Here is a 10,587-nt window from a genome sequence, read left to right as displayed (position 1 = left end):
GTCCACGACTATTGTGTAATAGTCATGGAAGAGAAATGTGGGGAATGGTTTGTTGCTGTAGCTAACTGGATCTTTTCAGCGGCTTGTGTATGATGGGCTGAATGAGAAATAAGTAACTTGCAGTAAGTAATGATATGCTAATAAGCCATGTTTTCATTCTGCTATGCTAGTTAGCCATACGGAGCAGTTAATCATTCATTAACACATGTTCTTAGAACGTTTATTTTAAGCATTAATTACAAATAGGTCAGCATAATGAAGTACGGTTTTCCTTTATGATGTAATCATAATCAAGCGATCACATCTGTTATATACTCTTTTTTTTTTTGTTCATCCATTTTAATGACTTGAGGTATAAACTAAAATGTGGGTTTAGGAAATGATTACAGATCTACTTGATGATATCCTCGTGAATTGCAGGATTGAGGACCCAAATGGAGACACAAAAGATTCACTGACAAACAAAAGACAAACCTTTATTTCAGCTGATAGAAACTTGATAATATAAAGTTCACCAGGACAGTGAAGAAAATTCAAAACTGAACCACAGCAATGATTGAAGACCCTAAGATAAACACGTAGGCAAAATAGTACGTGAGGGTACTCAGAGAGTTAGACACAGGAGGGTAATAAGATGCAGGTGGAGATAGTAAAAGACAATGAAAATGGAGTAGAAGTAAAACTACACACAAGACACTAGAGACAAACGACAATAGAACGAGAAGACAGTAACTAAACAGGGAAATGGAGACAGATGAATAGACTTGACAATTAACTTGAACTGTTATCCCAAATCCAGACACAAAAAATGTACTGAAAAACAAAAGCAAAACCTTTATTTCAGCTGATGGAAACTTCACAATATGAATTTCACCAGGACAATGAACAGAATTCAAAACTGACTGGTGAAACACAGCATGGATAATACACACTGAGATGAGGACTGAGGGAAGACAGCACAATTTATAGACAAAGGGGTAATCAGGGAAATAGACACAGGAGGATAACAAAGGTAGATTGACAACAACACAGAAGGGAAAGTGAAGCTAAACATGAGGCACTAGAAACAAATAGCTACCAAAATACAATAGAAAGTAAAAACCAAACAGGGAAATAAAAATACTTGCATAAACTTAACCTAGGAGACCCGACAAATGAGGATAAGACGGGAAACACTGAGGAAACAAATTAAACTCTATAACTAGGACTAAATTATAACAAGAGTAAAGGCTCCCAAAATACTCAAGAATAGAAACAACAGAATATATCAAAATCACAACCTAACCCAGAAACAAAACTAAGAACACCCAACACACAAGCTGGAAAAAAACACAAAGACAAATCTGAGATCATGACAGTTCTGCTTTGGAGTTTGTTTTTCATTTTCATTTATATTAGTGCTGCTTTTAGAACAAGTGCTTTCTTTCACTGAAAACATTCATGTTCCTATTCTTGCGTGCATTCGTGTAGCCCGACTAGTATTTAAGTGCTTAAGCAGAAGAGAAACGTTGTGGCAGCATAACCAAGGACAGGAAAAGAGTACTACTTAGTTATTGAAGTGCTTGTGTAATGATAAACAGAACTCAAAAATCTGTAGAGGACAAAGAGAGGACATGAGGTTGTGAGGAAAAACAAGCGGGGAAGTTGACAAAATGGATAAGACGGGGGATGTGAGAGGAAAAACAGAAAGATAAGTGACGAGAGAAGGGCCAGAGGATGGCAGGTGATGACAGGGAAAAAAAATCATGTATGTTAGATGACATAGATGACAAGTATGTGATGGAGGGATAAAGATTAGGCTGGGTGAAAAGAAGGAGAAGCAGAGAGGCTATGTGAATTAGAGAGAACTGTGGAGGAGTGAAGTGAAGTAGAGGAAAATGCTGGAGAGAAAAAAGAGACAAAGGGGTGGAGAGTTTAGAAGTTTTGAAATTGTAACTATAGGGAATTGGGACGAGGATAGAGTTTGATAGCGTGAGGTTGAAGAAGACTACGGCAGGAATATAAATGTCAGAAGATGCTGAAGACATGCAGTTTGCTGGAGAAGGAGGGCAAGAGAGGGCGGATTGTATAAATCCATCCTTCCTTGAAATATAATATGACATTTATGATGTGTACAAATCTGGAGCCTCTTACCAGCGCTTCAGGCAAAATCCTCCCAAATGTTCGGCATTAATCAAGAGGGTGAGCTTTAAAGACTCAAGGTGCTCAAGTAGAGCGGCTTCGTGCGTTAAAAGCAGATATGAACGTTAAATTCAGATGTTTTTTGATACCTGTTTTTATTACCATTTCTTTCAAGTCCCTTACAGTCTCTCTTACACTTTCCTTTTAAACACATTTCCTTCATTTTTGTTTGTTCATTTTTGTTGTTGTTTGTAATTCATCAAATACTGAAAAAAGTCTTCCACAAAAAACAAGCCAGCTTTGTGTAAGTTTTATTTTTTTGGTTGTTAAAGGGTTAATGTTTTCATATGCTGATGATGTCAAGGTTTTCTTGTTATATTCCAGTTGAGTTTGATTTTTAACATAGTGTGAATGAATTGCTGTTTGGTACCTAACCTTTGGTTGTTGGATATTACCACCATTCAAATGTGCCTGCAAGGCTTTTGCTTCATTATGACAATGCTGCAAAAGAAGGTAAAGAGAGAATCGTGCCTTTCTCAATAGAGGACATATCTTTCAGAGCTTTCTGTTGTATTTGAAAACATGGCTTCTTGATTCTAGGAAACATAATCACCTGCAATACTGCATACTGTTTGGCGAAGTAGGAACAGCAGAGATAAGTACACTTGGATTTTGTGTTGTTTTAAAGGAAATACCGAAAGTTATTTTTGGCCAAGTTTGACAGCCCTTGTTGGAAAAATAGAATATGTGATTTGTTTTAAATGATGCAGGAAACATCTGAATTATTGATTCGGTAATAAGAAAGCCTCTGTCTGCCTGCTGCACACAGACAAATACACATTTTAAGTACATCAAGTCTTTTCAAGCCAGGCCAGATTTACTTGGATTAGATGTCACACACTGCATCACATTGAAATAAGAAAGGGGGGGGGGGGACAAGAGTGATAATGAGAGCAGAGAGAAGAGGTAGTTAGGGAAATATGAGGAGGGAGGCAAGCAAGGAAACATGTGGTAGAGAGCACCAAAAATGGAGGAAGGTTGAGCTAAATAAGGAGTACAAAATGGAAAACAGCTTGAAAGGGAATGTAGGCATGACGAAGCATGATAGAAAGGCAGAGGACAAAGAACAAAGAGAAAGAGAATTAGGGAAATTGGCTAAAAGAATGTTGAAAAGAGACAGACCTAAGGAAAAGTATAAATGTGAGAGATTGTGAGGTGGAGAGGAAATGAGCAAGTTAGGATAGTTGACAAAGAAAGGGAATTTCTTCAACGGGTAAAGCTCCAAATCAGGAAGTAGGAAGGCAATAATCCAATATCTGGATCGATTATCAGTCTGATTTTGGCTCAAAAAGCTGGATTGGCCATGAGTATTTTATGCTTACTATGCCAGCAACTGTGCACCAGTTGCTAGAGGGAGAGCTAACATAGCATGGTAGGTAACAGCAGTTTGGACGTAACTCGTGCTGTGAGGCAAACAGCGTTTCTTTTATGTCTGTAAAAGTTTTGACAAGCCCCAATGACAACACTTATCCCTCTCACTCTCATTATGGAAGCTTTTATTGTGCTTACAGTAACATAGCATGTTGTTATTTGTTCAATATTATTTCGCCTCATCTGTATCCTACTCCATACATTTGTCTGTGAGGAGGTGCACTCATGTGGTTGCTGGAGATGTTTGCAAGTTGCTAGGTGAAATCATTAACAAAATGTGTGCTGCACCAAAAGGTTTTTGTGATTGTGGCAGTCATTGTAGTTTGCATAGAAGGCCAGGCAAGGCAAGTTTATTTATATAGCACAATTCAACAACAAGGTGATTCAAAGTGCTTTACAGAGACATTAAAAAACAAAAACAAATCAAAAGCATGATTTAAAATTGATTAAAAAAACACTAGATAAAATCAGTAGTTAAAATGTAAGTTTTGAAATTTAAGCTTAAAAGTGTGGATTTAGTGTTTTATTCAAATGCAGCTGAGAACAGGTGAGTCTTCAACCTGGATTTAAATAAACTGAGTGTTTCAGCTGATCTGAGGCTTTCTGGGAGTTTGTTCCAGATATGTGGAGCATAAAAGCTGAATGCAGCTTCTCCGTGTCTGGCAGTCAGTGTCTAGAAAACACTGTCTGGTGCTTCCCCACTGTAGCCAACATGTTTGGAAAGGCATAACTTTTAGTTTGAATGTTCTCCGTTTTACAGCTTGTCTTACTTTTCAAATCTTTCATACGAACTGCAGGCAGTCTGCTAGCAACTAAAGCAATCTATTTGAGTTTTTACGTGCAGCACTGTACACGTATAGATCTGTGTGATTGGAACTTTAGAAACTTTATCAATTTCATTCTGCCTAACATCACCCTCTAGTAACCACTCGCCAACTGGTTGAGGAATACACATTTTCCCTTGTGACCAGTGGTTGCCAGATGGCATCTGTGATTGGGGCCAGAGTAATTTCACACTCAGGTCACAATTAATACAAGAAATGGATCAGTGCAAGTTTTGTCTACATGCTGATATGATAGATAAGAAGGAGAAGATAGACACTTTATCAAACAGAGCTATCATTTCACAGTAGCTGTCAAGGGTATACACAGGTACACTGAAGATACACCTTAGGTCATTCAAGTGGTACATTGCTATCACTCTAATTATCATTTGCTTATAACTTGGCTTGGGCTTCAGTATATTTTCATAACTGGCTCACAGCCACCTACTCTACTGTTCCCAGATCCCTGACAATGCTGGCCAGACAGGAGCTGAGTCAGCTGTTGTTTGGAAATCAGCTGGACCTTGCCAAAAAACAGTCCAGAGCTGACTTAAAGAGAAACACAAAACAAATGTTGCTGTCAGTTTTCTGTCCCTGGTTGCACACATAGGGATATGAATTTAAATGTATCTCAGATGAGCTAGTTATTTCACCTAATGCTTAATGAATGAAGACACACAACAAATGTTCCACCTACTAAAAGTATATTCATATGTGTGGGAGGAAGCAAAGCCTTGGGTATCAACAGTAGGTCTCTACAAAGGAAGCAGTACGGCAAAGGTCTGTCAAGATTAGAAGGGGAAAAGGTAAGACAGGGACAGAGACGTGGCAAAGAAAGCGGCGACCTTGGCACAGCTTTGTGTGACAGTTTGACAAAGAACTGGCGTGCTGCTGAACTACAAATTCTGCTGGCTGCTCGCCTCCTTAACGATGGAGCAAATTAATTTACGTGCCTATAATGAAAGAAGTGAAGGAGGAGGGAAGCAGGGAGGAGAGATGAAAAAAGTAGGAGAACAAAAGATTTTTCTTGCACAAATCAGGTTACCTGGGAGATTTGTCCATGAATGCACAAGGGGATAGACGGCAATCAGAGGCATCCCTCTGACATATAGTCAAGCACGCACACACACAGTTTGCTTCCATATTTTATTTAATTGTGCACACATGCTAGATATGGACTGCAGATGCACAACCCTGATAACAAAGTAACCATGTTTCCGGGGATACTTGAACACAATAGACCCTGTATCTAGCAAAACTACATGAGAATTGTGTATGTGAGTATATTCTGGTGTGAGGTCATATGATAAATATTAGAGCTGTTTTTATATCTGTTCCTGTCATACTCCACTGGCCTGCTCTGGTCACCAGTGACCATTAATTCTTTGTCCTCCTCCCTTTCCTTTCTTACACACACACACACGCACACACACACACACACACACACACACACACACACACACACACACACACACACACACACACACACCTACACACACTTACACATTAATTCTATACTCCCTTTCAGCTCTCACATCACTGCTGTAAATAACAGTGTGTTTGTGTGTTTTGCACACGTGTGTTTGTGTGTGAGTGTAATTTAGGGCATTTGACACTGTAGGACCATAACCTCTGCCGTTCATCGCCATCATCACTCAGCACTGCCGCTACCTTGCTTTCATCATCACATTGAGCCGGAAACACTTAAGTCTAGCCTTGTCACAAATCAGTAATACATCATGTGATTTATGCTGTGACGTGTGTTTGTGTGTGTGTGTGTGTGTGTATTGCTACACATTATCCTTGTCAGGGTTCCTGTCACATTACTGTCATCAGCTGCAGTTTCAACAACAGGTGTGTGTTTGTTCGAGAGACAAAGGAATGATATTTCAGATATTTCTTCAGTGCCCCGTTTCGAGTCGTCCTTAAGAAAAGAAGAGAATCAGATAGAGGCATATGGTGATAGGGAGAGAAAAGAACAAGGGAGAGCTTTACAGTAGTAAAAAGCTTGAATGGATGAGCGTAAAAGGCCAGGAGGCAGGTGTAAAAACTAAGTGAGGTGGGAATGGATTTTCCAAAGCAGCATAGATGGCATTGTGAGTCTCTCCACCAATTATTATTATGTCAGAGTCACAATACCATAGGTATTGTTCCTCAGTTGAAGATTATTGACTCTGGTAGCCGAGACTTTTCCTGTTGCACAATGGCAACGCTTATCTCTCCTTTTAAAAACAAAAAATTCAATTCAACTCATTGTGTAAATATACTGCAAATGTTTATGTTTCTCGCACACGACATCTCACTAAACCACAGTGAGTTATACATATACGATTTTACACAGAATGAACAGTAATCCCTTTGTTTTTCAAAAAGCAAACCCATTTTTCTTTGATAAGCAGCATTTTATGTTGTATAGTGCTAATTAAGCACATTAAATGTTTATAAAGGTTATCATGCCTACATCGTAAATTGCAGTGGTTCCATTGCACTCTACAGCACAGCATCACACGGCTGCAACTGCTAGCGTGGGTGTAGACTCTTAGCCTTGTTAAAAATCTAAAAAAAATAAATAAAATTAACCTCTAGATAAACTTCTGTTGTGCAAACCAGATAATTATGCAGATACATATGCATGCGTGATTACACAATGATGGCAATAAAGCTGACATTAAAGCCCACATACTGACTAATGATCAACCTTTGATCTTTCACAAACACACACACACACACATATATATCTATATATATATCTATATCTATATCTATATATATATATATATATATGTATATATATATGATGATTGAGTGTGTGAATCAAGATTTTGTTACTTGAAATTGACCAAATATGAACATGTAGATGCTGCTTTGTTTGTTAACTGCATATATTTACAGTGAATAAAAAGAGAGGACATGTAAAAGCGAACATTACTGAGATTCCAACAGATATTGGCTGGGGCAAAAGAAAAGACTATTCTAACTTATTTGTGGCTTTGTGTGACAACACATTCCCCTCTTTTTTCTTTTACCTCTAGCATCACTCATCCATCCCAGTGGGTTGTTTGGCAGGAAGTAGATAAACAAGTTATTTATTGCCTCTTTATCAATGTAAACAAACTAGGAAATGAATACTAAACACTTAAACATTGGATGACATTTGATCGATACTTCCTGACCAAAACACTTTAAGTTTTTGAATCCTACATCACTAGAAATTGACCACTGTTGCTGATAATGCTGTTGACGTCGAAGGCATGGTTGGGGAAAAATGTTGATGATTTAGTACTTCTGCTCACACGCTGTATATGTGTGTGTGTGTGTGCGTGTGTGTGTGTGTGTGTGTGTGTGTGTGTGTGTGTGTGTGTGTGTGTGTGTGTGTGTGTGTGTGTGTGTGTGTGTGTGACTGTCCTTGAGGCATCCGTGTAAAGCAAGATTCAGTACTTTTATATCCTGGCTTGCTGATTTATGCTGTGACGTCTGCCTTTGCACTCACAATCACATTACTGGAAGGGAGGAAGAGCCAGGGCCCTGTGTGTTGTTTGTGTGTGTGCATGTCTGTGTGTGTGTGTCCGTGTTTGCTAATCAGCATGCAGTAACGCTGTTGTTCCAAAATAGCTGACAGTGAACAGCAGACATTTACCAATTGTCTGTTCTCATCTCTTGTCTTATGCTTTCTTCTTGTGAAAAGTTAATTATTTTTTAATATGTACACATTAAAGATGGTAATATTTGGGAGATTCCAAAATTGTTTGATTAGTGTTTGAGTTCAGAAGCCTCAAAAGGTTCATGCTACTCTTCAATCATTAGGAACAACAGGAGCCAAGTTTAGCTTTAGTGAAATAAAGGTGAGAAAGAGTCAGCGAACTGTAATGTGTTTATTTTCCAGACTTAATTCCGATTCTTTGGTGATATTTTACCTTGGACTTTCATGCCCCCCTGCAGTGACTCTATGCCCCAGAAAGGGGGCCCACCCACAGCTTGAGAACCACAGCCTTAAGGCATAAAAGCATGTTTAAAACACATTTGGATGAAGATTCAAATCTGCATCACAGACCAAGGACATTTTTTTTTCATTATCACCTACATTTTTTTCTCATCTCCCTTTGTGCATGCACACTGGGTCTCGGTTAAAGAGTGTTATTTTCAGTCACATGCACGTAGCTAATATATCACTGTGCAGGTGTAGCAGCTTTGATAGCGAGATGATATAGGCGATAACAGAAGAAAGAAAAGTGACATGAAAAAATACTACAATACGGTATCTTCTTCTCCATTTCAATATCTTTTTGTTACCATTGTGGTCACTAGATCCCAAAATGCATTGTTGGTGTGATAAAGGAAATACACACTTTACAAGGAAACAAACCATATGCAAAGAGAGTGGTGTACGATGCAGTAAAGCTTTTAACATATGCCTGTGAGCAAGTTACTATGGAAACATCCTTGTAGAAACCTAGATTAAAGGAGCCATTTACTGTTCCCTCTGCATGTTTTTCTTTTTAAAAAAAGACAAAAAAAATATTACAAAACTTTATCCACAAAGGAAAACACACAGGGAGTCATAAATCAGCTTACTAATGTCAAACATTTCGATGTGCTTTTGTCCTCTAGACATATAACCTTTACAGTGTCATGGTTCCAGTTTAAAATCTGTACCAATCCTCTCCCAGCAGTGTCATCTTCAAACTGATTGGGACCTTATTCAAAATTTATCACTAATGGAATAGTTAATGTCTTTGTTCTTCATTCTTTATCACTTTGTCCAGGCTTGCTTGTCTCACCTCATCTATACTGCATGATTATAAAAACAACCAAGACTCAATCAGTTGCCTGGTATTTACAGTTGCCTAATGCTGAGGAATCAAGTGATTGAACGATACATATTTAATGAGGCCTTTGACGCAGAGGCAGTTAACATATCATTCCTAACCGCATGTGGCTTTGAATGAGGTGTGTGTATAAAGGCTGTGCTGAAATGGATTGTCCTTCAGAAGTTGAGTTTAATCAAAACGTTGTTTAAACTGTTGCAGATGTGATAATATTTAGGGTTTTACAAATTTAGCTGGCCACATATCTTTTTCTAATTAAATGTATTGACAATTAAATTATTGACAGTTTAACAGATTCCAGTAACCTAAAAAAGAGCATAAGAAATAGATTTTTTTAAACGATTAAACAGGCAAGTGGATTTCTAAAGCACAAGAACCAACTAATCTTATTGTAATAATGTAATACTGTATATGATTTCCTGGATGATTTGGATGACAAAGTACTGCAAAATAAAGACGGTGAAGTTTGGGCTCTCTGGGATTTAATCCACAACCTTTGTGGTATTAACATCAGGCTATGCACAGCCAATTACAGATATACAGTGGGGCAAAAAAGTATTTAGTCAGCCACCGATTGTGCAAGTTCCCCCACTTAAAATGATGACAGAGGTCAGTAATTTGCACCAGAGGTACACTTCAACTGTGAGAGACAGAATGTGAAAAAAAAATCCATGAATTCACATGGTAGGATTTGTAAAGAATTTATTCGTAAATCAGGGTGGAAAATAAGTATTTGGTCAATAACAAAAATACAACTCAATACTTTGTAACATAACCTTTGTTGGCAATAACAGAGGTCAAAAGTTTACTATAGGTCTTTACCAGGTTTGCACACACAGTAGCTGGTATTTTGGCCCATTCCTCCATGCAGATCTTCTCAAGAGCAGTGATGTTTTGGGGCTGTCGCCGAGCAACACGGACTTTCAACTCCCACCACAGATTTTCTATGGGGTTGAGGTCTGGAGACTGGCTAGGCCACTCCAGGACTTTCAAATGCTTCTTACGGAGCCACTCCTTTGTTGCCCGGGCGGTGTGTTTTGGATCATTGTCATGTTGGAAGACCCAGCCTCGTTTCATCTTCAAAGTTCTCACTGATGGAAGGAGGTTTTGGCTCAAAATCTCACGATATTTGGCCCCATTCATTCTGTCCTTAACACGGATCAGTCGTCCTGTCCCCTTGGCAGAAAAACAGCCCCATAGCATGATGTTTCCACCCCCATGCTTCACAGTAGGTATGGTGTTCTTGGGATGCAACTCAGTATTCTTCTTCCTCCAAACACGACGAGTTGAGTTTATACCAAAAAGTTCTACTTTGGTTTCATCTGACCACATGACATTCTCCCAATCCTCTGCTGTATCATCCATGTGCTCTCTGGCAAACTTCA

General features: G+C 38.6%; 1 protein-coding gene and 1 long non-coding RNA gene across 4 annotated transcripts in view; both read left to right on the top strand.

Annotated features, from left to right (window-relative positions):
• LOC146506667 (uncharacterized) overlaps nt 1-8,868 on the top strand; it is a 41,678-nt gene extending 32,810 nt beyond the window's left edge. The window contains exon 2 of the long non-coding RNA XR_014877278.1: nt 34-8,868. This is a non-coding gene — a long non-coding RNA (uncharacterized LOC146506667). The remainder of the gene's footprint in view (nt 1-33) is intronic.
• The window catches only part of grid2 (glutamate receptor, ionotropic, delta 2), a 532,677-nt gene that overhangs the window by 79,224 nt on the left and 442,866 nt on the right, over nt 1-10,587 (top strand). The window lies entirely within an intron of this gene.

Source organism: Neolamprologus multifasciatus, chromosome 12 (genome assembly GCF_963576455.1).
Source record: "Neolamprologus multifasciatus chromosome 12, fNeoMul1.2, whole genome shotgun sequence".
Taxonomy (NCBI): domain Eukaryota; kingdom Metazoa; phylum Chordata; class Actinopteri; order Cichliformes; family Cichlidae; genus Neolamprologus; species Neolamprologus multifasciatus.
Note: the sequence above shows the minus strand (reverse complement) of the source record. Positions and strands in the feature narration are given on the sequence as shown.